The sequence below is a fragment of the Geospiza fortis genome, unplaced genomic scaffold (genome assembly GCF_000277835.1).
Source record: "Geospiza fortis unplaced genomic scaffold, GeoFor_1.0 scaffold106, whole genome shotgun sequence".
NCBI classification, from domain to species: Eukaryota; Metazoa; Chordata; class Aves; order Passeriformes; family Thraupidae; genus Geospiza; species Geospiza fortis.
In genome coordinates this window covers 508,953-524,018 of record NW_005054377.1, presented here as the reverse complement: position 1 = coordinate 524,018, position 15,066 = coordinate 508,953, and the positions used below count along the sequence as shown (strand labels likewise).

The 15,066-nt window shown below is 38.1% G+C and overlaps 1 protein-coding gene across 3 annotated transcripts in view; it reads right to left on the bottom strand.

The window, feature by feature from the left end:
- Nucleotides 1-15,066, bottom strand: part of SUPT3H (SPT3 homolog, SAGA and STAGA complex component) — a 254,162-nt gene that overhangs the window by 32,035 nt on the left and 207,061 nt on the right. The window lies entirely within an intron of this gene.

Genomic DNA, 15,066 nt, shown 5'->3' with positions numbered 1-15,066 from the left:
GAGGCTGCAAAGATGATGGAGGGACTGGAGCATCTCCCTGGCCATGGAAGGCTGAGGGAGCTGGGGCTGTTCAGCCTGGAGAGGAGACACAGCTGAGAGGGGCCCTCATCCCTGGGTGTCCCTGTGTGCAGGGAGGGTCAGAGCAGGGCCCAGGCTCTGCTCCAGGGCCCAGCAATGGCACCAGAAGAACGGGCAGGGACTGATCCCAGCAAGTTCCACCTGGACAGGAGGCAGAACTTCTTTCCTGTACAGTGACCGAGCACTGAACAGATTGTCCAGGAAGGGGGTGCAGTCTCCCTCACTGGGGATATTGCAGAACTGTCTGGAGACAATCCTGTGCCCTGTGTGCCATGTGCTCTGGGTAGTTCTGCTTGACTACCCAGAGAGGTAGTCAAGAGGTGGGAGTAATGATCCACTGTGCTTCCTCTAACCTGAACCATTCTGAGATTCTGTGATTTCCTAAAGCAGCCATGATCACTATGCTACCTTCAAAAACCAAGTGCTTGAATTTCTCCTCCTCCTCCTCTGCTACCACGAATCCATTCCAGCATGATTAGCATGAAGACAAAATGAGGTTTAACAAAGACATTGTCTTGACACTGCTCCTTGTACAGAAATTCCTGCAATTTGTGCAGAAACACAGCATACAATTGCTGATGTTGCAACTGAATGCTGTTCATACCTGAGCTTTAGATACAGTTCCTCAATTTGTGTATGTGGCTGCTGTCAGGATTTGGATTTTTTATCACAGTAAAAATGAATGTACATGCTCAGTTTATTTAGCATTTACATGTATTCATAAAATAATAATGTATATTAGAAAGTAATACTGAGCCAAAATGTTCATGTAGTCTCTTCCATGTGCCAAAAACTCATGTGGGCATGTGCATAAAGAATGTACATACTCAGAGAGACACTAACATCTTGTAATGCAATATGTTTCTGTTATGCACACTCCAGACTTCCTAACAGCTGCATATTTTAATATACATAAACCTATACTTGAAAAATAATAAAATGTATTAGTTTTCCACATTAGGCATTTATGACCTAATTTAGGAGAGTATTACATCTTTATAACTTTTAAAAGACCCATTTTGATAAAACATCCCCATAAACAGACTGAGAAAATCAGGGTAACAAGCATCTGTTGCTGCATTGTTTTCCTAATGGGGTAATAAACTAATAACACATTTTTATAACATTTCACAAGAATATAAAGTATTAAAATTGAAGCTGATATTGAAAAATGTTCTCATGGTCCATTTTATTTTATTTTTCCACTATGTAAAGTTACAGTACTTACCAGATTAATATTAATATATCTTAATTATGTTGACAAAATGGAAATTTGCCAAAGACATTCAAAGAATGGAAATAACTTGTTATTTCTACTACTCTAATTAAGGTGGTGTATTTAGCCCATTTTATTCATAATATAGGAGTAATATGAATATTTATAAGAATGTATAGAGATGCCACATACAGAAATAATGACCCAAATTTTTGGAGGGTTCTAAAAAAGGGCAATTCCATTGGCTTTTAAAAGCAATTTTGATTTTTTCTTTCTAATCTACCTGTTTTAATAATTAATTACCAAAACTTTACTTCTAAAAACAAATGTCAAAAATTACAAAATCAATATCTACTTTCTAAAAGCTTATGTTACATTGTTGGGATGTTTACTTTTCCTTTTAGAAAAAAAGGTCAATGTTGTGTAAGACAAAACTAATGAAAAGATATTGAAAATTGTAACTCTGAAGTGAAATTGCTATATTTAGGAAGGCAAATTTCGACTTATTTCCTTTGAAACTATTAATGCGAACATCAGGAATTCAAACCAAATAAGCTACTGACCTTCATTCAAAGTGGATTTTCACATTTACAGTTTACCAAAGCACCAGCAAAGGATGATTCATAGCTCTTAGGGATGGAAAGGACCATCTAACCTCACTGTGCTCATAACACAGCCCACACAATTTTCTTGAATTGACTCTCCAGAACCAATAGCTGTGGTTGAACTTAAGCATGGCTTTTACAGAAACATCTCCTCTTGATTTTAAATTTTCCAGTCATGGATAATCTGTCACAATCATTGGCTAAGTTATTTCAGCACTTAGTTATGTTGTTAAAAATATATATGCCTTATTTCTAGTTTGAATTTGTCTTGCTTAAATGTCAAGCTGCACTAGAAGGACTCCTCACACACATCATCCTGTCAAGGTAGAGAAAAAGGCATTTCCACAGCATGGTCCATTTGACCCCTTTTAAACAGCTACCTTAGGAAGAGATAAATTACAGCCCAGAACTGCTTGTTCCTCTCAATTGACTATAAAGGAAATCAGAGAATCATGGAGTGGTTTGCATTGGAAGGGACCTTAAAAACCATCTAATTCCAACCTCTGCCGCTGGCAGGGACAACTTCTGTTATCCCAATTTGCTCCAAGCCCTGTCCAAGCTGGCCTTGAACAATTCCAGGGATGGGCAGCCACAGCTTTTCTGGGCAACCTGTCTAGTTGGGTTCACAGGTGTTTGTCATTGTGCTCAAATACAAATATTTCTATCTATCCAGGGGAATCCCACCCTGAATATCCCCATAGGTTTGCATGGAAGGACTGAAAAACCCTAAGACATTACATTTTTCCTTTTTATGGGTCCTTAATGACTGGTTACACAACACACTCTCCAGTTTGATGCACTCCTGTCTCCGTGTTGGCATTTTCTAGTATTTTACCCAATTGTTGAGGTTCTCACTAAAACACAAGCACACATTTTAGCTGTGCTTGCCCCAGCACAGCAGAAAACTCTTATATTTCCTATTTCCCTTCCTGCCCACCCAAGGACTGCCTGAGGACTGCCTCAGCCCCTTCAGCTACAGCACTGGATTGGCCCCACTGCACTCAAGTGACTCCTCAAGACTCCAGGACACTCTTTTAAAATCCCTACTTTGCAAGATACCAGCCCCAGGGACTGTAAACGTTGCCCATTTGCTTAATTTGCAGATGAAATACTTAACATCTGGCTCCTCTGGAACGAAAAGAACTTGCTTACACTTCATTTATCAAATGGTAACTCAGTAACTCTTTGTCACTACCTTGTCCTCTTCATTATTTTACAATCCTCAATTAACTTCACTCCAAAAATATTTGACAAGGAAACTAGACTCTGAGTAAACTATTTTTGGAGAAATGGAAAGTTGAAGAGTTTGCAATGTAAATTTTCCAAACCTGCAACACTCACTATGAAAGCAGAGCTCCAGCCACTCTGCCTATATCATAAAATGCAGCAGCATAGGGGATTTCTCAGAGCAACCAGCAAAGACTCATTCATAGAATCTTGGAATTGTTTAGGCTGGAAAAGACCTCTGAGATCATCACATCCAACCATTAACCCAGCACTCACCACTGAACCATGTCCCCAGGTGCCACATCCACACATTTATTCAACACTTCCAGGGATGGTGATTCCACCACTGCCCTGGGCAGCTCCCTGACCACCCCTTCAGGAAAAGAATTTTGCCAATATTCAACCTCAACTTCCCCTGGGGTACTTCGAGGCCATTTCCTTTTGTCCTGTCACTTGTTACCTGAGAGAAGAGCCCGACCTCCACCTGGCCACAAACTCCTTTCAGTGAATTTTATAGAGAGGGGTAAGGTGCCCCTTCATTGCCTTTACATTGGTGTTACAAAGGCAGCCTCAGTTAAAATGGTGACAGGCAGAACTTCCCAGTATCTAGGGCTTTTCTTGGGATTTATGTCAGTAAGTACCAAAGCCAAACAGTTGCTGCTGACTTCAGGCAGCTGAATGGTGCCACATCACTTTAACATAAAATACTACTTTTTTTTGGAAAAAGACATTAGTAGAAATTTTTAACCCATAATTTCTTGAAAATAAACTTTATTAAGCTGGGAATGAATTCTTTCCATGAAAAAATAAGAAATATAAGGGTTTGCTTCATCAACCTAAAAGGAAATTGTTCTTTGATGAATTGGGAAGTATGTAATAAATTAGGGGAAGCAAATAATACTCTGCATTGTAACCTTTGCTTGCAGACATGGCTGTAGGTGTTCCTTACCCGAAAGTACAACCGATAAATGTTCCAGGCCAAATAACTCAGGACTAGGTAGATTTTTATGTCCCTCTGAGAGCTCTCATGTCAAGCTGCCAGCTCAGGCTGAATGTGGATAAACTGGAATTCCTCATCTCCCACCTAGTCCAAATCCTCCATTTCTGTCCATCAATAACCCCACATACCCCACCATCATCAAGGTGTGTAACATGGGTTTTATCTCTGAGATTGGATACTCTGTTCACTCCAGGACTGCAGCTGCATTTTGTATTTTTCTTTCCTGATAACAATCCTAGTGGCATGTAACAGCCCTCCTTACCCTCCATCCAGATTCCAATCTGCAGAAGTCACAGAAACACTGAGGAATCTAGCTTCAAAAACCAACATTTTCTTCTTTGTACCAAGTCATAAGAATCATGCCAGGCTCATTTCTCCCACCCATCACTTTGATTTTCCTCTCAGCCACATGCATCACAAGCTGCTTTCCATTTCCCCTCGTGACACATCCTCCTCCTGTGCAGCAGCACATCTCCCATCAAATGTCACATTCCAACCTGGATCACCTCACTTGCCACTCTTTGCTGTGCACATACCAAACATTCACGCCACCACATCTCCTGCAGCATCTTTTTGGTAGGAAAAAATCAAACAGCAGATGAACCTCATCACCCACCGTCACTTCATTCTTAAATCTCTTCTGTGCTGTGACTTGAACAGGAAAAAATCTCTTACTGACTGGATAATTTATATACTGGGACCACTTCCTCCCCAGCTGAACAACACTATCTCCTTTCACTCTTCTGTTTATCTTATCAAATCTTATAATTTGTCATGTCTCTATATTGCAAAAACTATTGAGCCATCATTAACTTCTGTTCTGCATTCATGTAAGATGAATAATACAGAAATACAGAGGAATCCTGGATCTTGCCTCATGTTCTTACACTGAAAAGCATTACTAATGAGATTGTCTTCCCCCCTTTTTAAAGATAAATGACAGTTACTTCTGTTATGGAAGTTGAGACTCCAAAAAAAATAAAATCCCATTTTAAAGAAATAGTATCATGCATCTTTAAAAAACTACAATAAAACGCAGTATTTTTTTTTTGTATTTCAGCTTTAGCATTCAAAATGTCTCATTACTTCTGATGATTTAGAACTGACTATAAAATTGTCTCAAAATTAGTCTTGCTTGATCACATGAAAGGCTTTCAACATATTCTAAAGAGCCATAATTAGTAGCTTTTTATCTATTTGTTGAGCTATTTAATTTCTCTCTTTTGTACCTAGTTAACTATTTTTATAGTCTAAATATGACTGTAATAAATTATGGACAAAGATGAGCCTTATCTACCCCATGGGATATAAAATCCCAAGTTTCCTAACGTGGCAGAAGCATATACCTTCCTTCTGTACCATCTGCTCCTTTTTTTAGGAAAAAACCTCCATGCACAATGGTGAGATTGTTTTAAGTTTCTTGTTAACAGATGCAGAAACAGCTGAATGCTTTTTCTCAGAAGCACTTAATCCACACCCCAAACCTCCACTATATCTTCTGAGGGTAATTTAAGCATCATATCTAAACACCAATTAGAACTAGAGTTTTCTTGATGGTAAATATTAATAACCTGTCCTTCTTGCAAGGAAAAAAAAATACCCAAACCCCAAACCCTTCACCACTGACAAAATTACCTCATGAAATTACTGTTTCTCACTTCCAGGCCGTTTGCATTGCAATAATTCTGCATGGAGACTGCTTGCTTCCAGCAGTTTTAGCACCTTCTGCAGTAAAACTAACACATGTGGATCTCTGGAGAGTCTTATTTTTTTCCTGTTGTCCCAATTCTTTGCCATCAAAAATGACAATCCTGTCAGCACATCAACACATTTTAAGACTGACCTGTGCCAGTACACAGCCTGGAATATTGCATTAGTGCAATTCCTCCCCAACCTTTTCCCCATCAACCAGTGTTAGGACCCTATGCAAATATTTATTATGTGATTTTTCTTCTTATTTTTATTGGGTTTTTTCCCTTATTATTTCTTACTGTTACTCATTTTTTCTCCTAGCATTATTGGAATTTAAATTATGTGAAATTAGAGGCATGTAATTCTTAGACAGCTCCTGGCTGTGGAATTCATTCCAAATTAGTAAAACAGAAGTGGATGTGTTTTAATCACTCAGGTACACTCCAGATTCCATGGTCATTCCACAATTGAGGCCTGAAGGAAACCACTTATTTCATACATGTTCTCAGGGCTTTGCAGAAAAGCTCAGGGTCTTTATGAAAGCCCAATATCTTATATTTTTGTCCATGTGCACATTAAGTATCACAAATACCCCCAGAGACAGAAAAGTGTCTTATCAAGGCAAAATCCCTTCTCATATCCCCTCTCCAGAGACTGTCATGGAGGAAAGGGTGTAACTTCTACCAATAAGCAGCTAAAGAGTTTAATTGCTGTGAAGGGAACTGAATTGTACAGGGGGATATAACTGAGAGGAAGAGGTTTGGCTTAAAAGCAAGAAAACCATCTTGATTGTGCAATTTTGTCACTGTAGAACAGCAGATATAAGAGATGTACCAGAAAGCCTTGGTTGAAGCTTAATCCTAAACTGGAAACCACAGTCACAAATATAAGTACAGCAGCACACAGCACTAAAAAAAATGAATGGTACTTGTTTAACTGTTTTCATTTTCTGAAGTCTGATATCCCTTTCTAGAATTTTCCTTCATTTTGTGATTTTTTTCCTTAGCTCTGCTAACTCCAAAATAGTGACAAGTGCTGTATCTTATTTAAGTTTAAAGTCTTTAAGTATCTTCCAGAACTTTCCAGTGAGCAAATACTACAAGGTGAGAAAAAGAATCTGATCTTAATTTCATCCCATTTAATATCCTTCAAGTATCTCCTTTTCTCTTATGTGCAATAAATAAAAAAAAAAAAAAACCAAAAAACAAAAAACCACAAACAAACAAACAAAAAAAAAACCCAACAACAAACCAAAACTGAAATAATACATGAATCAAAACTTACTTTACTAATAATACCAGAAGCCTCAATTTAGCCCATGTTTTTGTCAGACTGTAGGTATAGTTTGAAAATTAAGCAGATGACTGCTTTGCTGAATTGAGGTTTACACAACCTTGAAGCTAAAGTCAGAAAGCTGGAAAAATACAAAACCTCAGGGAAGGAACACAAAAAGCCCAAAATAAAATTAATAAAATGTGTTTGGTTGCCTCAAGCCTGGTGTTTTCACTTGATTTTCCTAGAGAAATATTTCCAAGCAGTACCAAGTGTGCAGCCAGACTCCCTGAAATGGGTCTGGTTTGGAGAAAAGTAAAACTTTAGTGTTAAAGAGATTTTCTAGCAATCAAATCAGTGTTGCCTTCAGATGCCTGGAGATGTATCAGAAGGATGAGGGGAGAATGAGCACCTTTGCCCCAGGGCATGCAGAGGACAGGGACAAAAATGAGAGGCAACCAAATATCATTTGTACTGCTGCACATTCAGTAACTTCTTTTGTTGCTAGTGGTATCAAAGATTTAAATGAGAAGTGACACCTCACTGAGTGGGACATGATAAATGGAGTGAAACGAAGCACAAAACCCCAGCTTTTATTCAGGAATCTTTTGTCTTTTCTTGTGCCAAGCTGAACAAGTAATTGAGTTTGAGTACTATTGTAGGACTTAAGGAACAAGAGTAGGCAACTAAAATGGAAAATAACAGATGATAAGAGTTATAAAAAATATCTTCACTTGATTTTGGTGCTCCCATATTATTATCTACCCCTTTCCAGATTTACTCTGCTATTCTAGAGGTTCTACATTCTTTATTTGCAAAGTGACAAGTCAGGGATGCCAGAGATGTCCACAGGTAAGAGCTCTATCATGGAATCTCAGAATCCCAGAATGGTTTGGGTTAGAAGGGACCTTTGAGACCATCTGGTTCCATCTCCACAGGCAGGATGACCAGCCACCAGACCAGTTTGCTCCAAGCCCCATCCAGCCTGTCCTTCTATCCAAGCTCAATACAACAGGACACATCTGTCAATTATCAGTTGTAGAGCAGCACCTAAAATGAAGATCCTGATCACAAGAAATTATGTTTCATGCAATTTTTTTCCAACTGTAGGTTAACTCCAAGTCAAACAGCCTTATTACATGCTCCTAAAGTTCTCATAATGTTACAACCAGACAGCTCACATCCTGTGCTACAGAGCTGGGCAGCCCTGCTGCTGAATCACAGCTGCTGCATCTCAGTCTGAGCTGGCTCAGAGCAGCACTGAGAGTGAACTGACAGCTACGAGCAGCTCCAGCTCATAAAGCACTTTCAAATCTTTCAAGGAGAAAAATGTGAATGAATGCTCATGTTTGAGGGAAATCTGAAAGAATGGTATAAGATACAACTGCAACTGATCTTGCATTATATAATCATATAAGTACATGATATTGTCTATTATCTAACAAAATCATAAAAGCATGAATCCTGCAGGGAGCTAAACTGTAATTCTGTGCAAAGACAAATAAAACAATACACTTCCCTTTTAAGATTCTTCCATTTTGTTCTTAGGATTCTTCAACAACCAAGTTTCTATTTAGTAACTTTTGCACCAGAATATACCTGCTGCATGGATACAATGCCACTGTCTTTACAAAAATTAATGCAAATTCTGGAAGAAGGACATATTTATTTTTGTGAAATATCTTGGAGCACTAAATTAAGTTACCTTTTTGTCACAGTCTCTGCTCTAGAATTATAGTTCTCACCTTACCCTTGAAATTCATATTTATGTATTACACGTTAGATTGCCTTGAGCAGAGTACGAGAAGTCAGATTCTCATCCATACTAAGGTTTTTTAAGCCTCTCAGGAGGCACATAAGAACATACACTTTTGGAAAGTAACATATTCTAACCCTCAGATTATTTTACATCAGTACAACTTTGCTTGAAATGCTAGTATGTATTTGAATCTGGCCATACAGTTAGAAAAAAAAAGGGTTTATGAGACTAGGAGTTGCTTTGGTTTATATGACAGATTCAGGTGATTGCAAACCTTATAGTTCATTTATCTTCTCACTAACAGAGCTAGCAAATTTGTTTGACAAATCAGATTTTTTTAAGCATTAGACATGAAAAAATGATAAAATTTTGCAGTGCGAGCTCCTCTGTTGAGCAAGACAGGTTTTGTTCAGCACTTCCAGCACAGCAGGTTTGAACAGGCAGTGACACAATGGAGCACAACCCTCCATGTGGGTGTACAAACTGCATTAGCAGAGTCACTCCATGCCAGTGTCTCCTGCCTCAACAGAACCACATCTATGCTGCCTGAAAGCCTCACGTGCTGCTTGCAACAATTCATGCACTGTGTTGTGTAGTAGGACACTGATGTATGTGCTATCCAAGAATTTTAAATATCCCCACAGGATATCAAATACTATCCAGACCGTTTGTAAATACTTTCCTAGTGCTCCACAGAAAGGGAGTCAGTTCTTTTCAAATCTACTTCAATGACATTTTTGTCTTATCTAAAAATCTATGTTCCTGTTCAATAAAATCATCTGGGCAACTTACTGCTTCATCAGTCCTGTGAGCTTGTGTCCTCATTAATAAATTCTGTTGGAGCGTTAAGACTACCCCCAGTAGGGACAGCTGGGAAACTGCAATATAAAGTCAAGCAGCACATTTAATGACCAATGAACTTCTGGAAACTTACTCTAAAACGATACATCATTGTGTCAGACACTTTTAAGCATTATGCAGCTTGGTCTCCCTCTTTAGAAACATGAAACCCCCTGAAACTGCTACCACAAATTGGGAACCTTTTAAATTATTGCCAAGCCACCTGCTTTTCTCCAAGAAACTTCATAAAACTCTCCAAATTAGTAATGTCATTAAGTGAAGCTTACAGAACTGTTGTTATTCTGAAGGAGTATTAGCTGTTTAGCTTAAGGAAACCAACAGGGATTTTTATAATGGAAAGAACTGTCATATATATTATATAATCTATTCCAAATGAAATGCTTTAATATATTCTTGAATATGCTATTCTTTAACAGTTTAATCTTTCTGGGATAAAACCCTATTAAACATATTATCAGGGTTAAATTTATCTAATGAAGTTTAGTTCAGGAGAGGACATGTGCAAGATTCTCCATCAGTTTATGGGTCTTCAGATGGTATTAAGAGCCATATAAATCAAATGTCCCATTTTATATTTCTGAACAGCACTGGAAGAAATAGTGCTGGAATCAAAGAGGGAGCCTCATTTCCCTGTTCCTTCTCTTTCTTGAATGGCCCTACAGAGAGCAGGCAAGCACGGATTATAGGAATGCCTTCTGTTGAGGAGTCAGCCAAAACTGTGCCATCTCATCTTGGAGCAATTTATCCAATAAGATGATTTAGAGGACAGTTCAGTGGCACCATTTTTGGAGGCAAAAGCAGAAGGGAAGGAATATAAATCAAAGGTGACTGGCAGGTAAAGGATATATGCAGCAATCAGCCAAACCATGTGCACACTGGCACAAATTCAACAAGATCATTTATAAAAATTTTAAGTCAGGAGTACACAAAAGGGGGTCTGGTGCTAACTAAATCCACAGATAGATTACACGCCACTGAAATAAACACTTCCAGATGCTGGCATACAAAAACCTTTTACAGAAAGAAATGTTTTCTTTCATAAATCTGAAAGGAGGAACCTTGGGATGGGGGTTGGTAGAGAAGGGAACAAGATTTCCAAACTGAGATTTGACTTCCTACTGGTTTTATAGACTAATAACTCATCTTTTTCAAACACAAAGTGTTGACACTGTAGAATTACAAATAACTGCAGACAACAGCTTGAAGTATAGACAAGGACATCATAAATATGTAACTGTTTAATGAAATAAAATGCCTCTTTTTTTTGCTTTCAAAATGAGAAGAAAGCAGGAAAATGTCAATGTGACTCTTTCTATATCAGAAAATGAATGTGTAACAGAAGGGAAAGTTTTCAAATACCTTTTGACATAAATACATACATTTCATTTTTGAGAAGTGATTAAGAATGAAATCCTGACTTCTTCAAAATCAGTATCAATTGATTCAGAATATCAATATGGGCAGTCTATATTTTACAGGACCCTAAGTATCAGAGATATTTTATTTGGTTTCCATGTAACTAATTTCTTTTGGAAACAGCATTCAAAACTTTTTATCATTCAAGTGCTTTAGAAAAATTCAGCTGTACGGTATGCACATTGTGTCTATTGAAGCAATTATTGAAGATTATATTCCAGAACTTCTTCTCACTACTACTTTGATCTGAAACATGCAAAAAGAAATTTCTTTCAGTTAAGAGGACTAAGTTGCAGACCAAATCCTCTGGGTGACAATTCCAGGTTGTGGAGCCTCCTTCTCTGGAGATACTCAGAAGCCTCATGGACATGAGCCTGTGCCCTGGGCTCTGGGGGACCCTGCTTGAGCAGGGAGCTTGGACCAGAAGACCTCCAGTGGTCCCTTCCAACTGACCCATTCTGTGACTCGGTGAATGTGAAGCTGAATTTTTCTTGAAGCACCTTTTAAAGCACCTAAACCATACTTGCTTTCCAAAATGTCCTCTTAGACAAATATCATATTGCCACACTATCCCTTGTATTTTAAAAGCTTCCCTCTCTTCTTTCTACTCCCTGAATCTGCTGGTTTAGTCTCTCATAAGCTCAACTTTGCCAGGTCACCTGCTGCTATTCCACATATTTAGTTTTTAGGGGAAATTAACCCAGTCAAAACCATCTTTATTATATTATATTGGAATTATTAAAGATCCGTGATGAACCTCAATGTTTTTCACTACAGAAATTGATTTAAGCATTTACATAAAAGCTGTGCTCAATCAGGATCAATAAAAAGCACTTTAAAAACATCAGAAGTAAAAGACCTTGACTAAATGTATAATTTGATTGTGAAACTATGATTACCATGTACATGTACCCTACTGAAGTCCACATGGGATACTTGCATTTATTATTTAAGAACCCCTAAGAGTATGGGCAGGGCTCTGTAAGGCCCAAATAATTCAAGTCTCTGCCAAATCACATTCTGTGCTATTACATGCTCTTCATGCAGGGAATGTCACAAGCAATATTATAAATATAGGTTTGTAAATACTCTTTTTTTATGCTGCATAGGCAATTTTATGAGACTGAAATATTTAACAAGAGAAGGTTTAGACTAGCAAGCCTTTTCATACTGAAATGCCTGGGAGGCTGAAGGAACATTCTCCCCAAAATACAAATACCCAAGGAACTGTTGGCTATACCTCTGTTAATTCAATACACCCCATTTACACATGTACAAGCTGCTGAATAATGGCCATGGTCTGCCATGAGCCTGTGCAGGATTACAATTTACATTTGTGAACTCATTTTCTCTTAACTAAACATCTGAAGCACTTCATTTCAGAGTTGGCATAAACTAAAGACAAAGAAGCTGCTTTGGAAACATTTTCTTGTTCTTTTTGCCTGTGGTCTTCCACTATTGTAGCTGACCACTTTGCTTTTCATTTCAGAGTAAAGGATCTCAGCTGTCCTTTTTGCTGGAGCTGCTCTCTTTGCTACAGCTGCTCTTGTGGTCACAAGCACTGCTTACAGGCTGTTCATGCACCACTTACAGCTGCCCCTATCAAGACTCCAGGTAAGCACTGTGTGTTGTTCACAGAATAAATACTCTTTAAAGAATTATTTTTTTGCTACCCCAACTGTCTGAAATACAATCAAATCAAGTAACTTAAAACAATTTCTCTAGAGACATTATGCTCGTGTTCATGGTAGGAAATATCCACCTAATATTTTTGTGAACACCTTGGCATAATAAACACTGTTATTTGGAAGACTATTAAGATTATTCCTACAGGTCCAGTCAAGACTGGACATAATTTCACTATGCACTTCCTTAACTTAAATGTGCACAGAAATACACACAGGTCCAGCACACGGAATTGCTTTATCTCATATGATGGAGAGTTCAATACTTCCCATTCCTGTCTTGCAAAATTACATGGTGCTGTTGCTTAGTATTTCTCTGATTTTTGGAAGTCTAGACCATGCTTTAAAGTAGGCAACACTGACCACCACCCAATATTGTTTATAGAAAATATTTAGATAAAACATATGTCTAAATTACCTTAGACATGATACAATGCAGAAGAATCCAGAGTACACTTGCTGCTTTCCATTGTGGCTTGCACTTGGAGACAAAACCTAAATGCTCTAATTATTTTAGTCATTCTGACATAACTATTAAGGTCAAAATAAATGCAAAGGGATCATTTTCACTGGTTTAATGTTAGTTCTCATTTACCATATGATTATAAAACTTTCAAAGTGTTGTTTCCATCCAAACCGACATTCATCAAATGTTGCTAAAGAATAAATTGTATCGCTAACTCTTCTTCCAAAACCAACTCCTTAGGAACACTTATCACCAAATCAGATGGAAGAGAGTGACAATCATGATGAAACAGCAAAACAGAGAAAGATGCGAAAAAATATCACTGTTTGTGCTCTACAAATACATAAGAATTATCTTAAGAAAACAGAAGTACATGTACTTTTTTTAAAAACAAAACATTCTCCTATGTTTTCTTCTTACAGAAATTAAATCTAAATTCTATGTTTGGGCCTGAGCTATTCAGTAGCTTGAAAAAGCATGAAGCTTTTTCACTCCTCAACTGTGTTTTTTAAAAAGTGGCTTTCCATAAGAACTGCTGGGAAGCAATTGGCAGCTCTCTTTCCACATCATCCATCCTTGTGTAGGACAACACAACTGTTAAATTTCATTTTTCCTGTTAAAAACCCATCCCCTGGTGGTTTGGGTTCAGATATGAACTTTCTGAATGCAGCAGCCTCTTGACAACTGCCAGTCTGTTGGTTATTGCACTGATCCATAAAAATATCCCTTCTAGCTGCTTCAAAGAGTTCAGGCAGGGTTTAGATCCTTCTGATACAATTTTCCCCTCAGACACTGCAGAGAGCAGCTCAGACTTCTAATATTTTACCAAGGTTTTGCACTGCCTACATGGGCCCTGTCACACAGGTCCTGCTGCTGAGATCTGAGGAAATGGCCATGCCTGATTACATAAAAATCTGCATCACTTCTGTTAATTCTTTTCCTCAGGTTTGGTTACACACACATCACCAGATCTGGCCATCATTAAATTGTATTTGCGCTGGAAATCTGCATTAATGCAGATTGCAGAGGGTACTCAGTGCTCCATCCACATTTGTGTCAAATTAAGACCCAGAGTTTCTGTTTGCTGCATGGACAATTGTCATTGCCAGGTCTCTCCCCAAAACTCCAATGAGGGCACTCACAGGGGAAAGGACCTAAATGCAGACTCTGCAATACCTCTCAAAATACTTTTCCTGAGCCTTCTCATTAAAAGCAGAATCATGTTACAGCTCTACAACATCTGTAGGCATCCAGAAGCTGACCCAAGATTCCCTCTTATTCTTGGCTTGTTCAGAGGGAACAAGATCTGCTCCTCTCATCAACCACGTTGACTGTAGGTAATGTTAACAAATTAAATTGTTCAGTTGCACTGTTTGGGAAGTTCACAAGAGTGGAGGACATAAAAAAACCCCAACCCAAACCAGGGTATTTTATTATACCTTGTGGTTGAAGAAAAAATTTGAACTTTGGTTAATAATTGACCAAAGCACTTTTAGTGAGGGTCAGAGATGGAAGATTCACCTTTCTGCAGCTGTTTATGTGAGTGCTGTACTTTTTAAAAATAAAGTTAAATACATTCTCTGCTTTCAGAAGCTATTGCCATATCCTTAACTACCACTACTACTTAGCAAACTTCTGCTAAAGACATTTTTCTGTTTTGGACTGGAAATTCTATCCAACACTTTACATGATATTAATCTAGCATTTCTGTGTGGCAAAAGAGAAAGGCAAGGTTACATAAAGACAATTCATTGCAATTGTGTATTGACCATCATTAATAAATCAAACT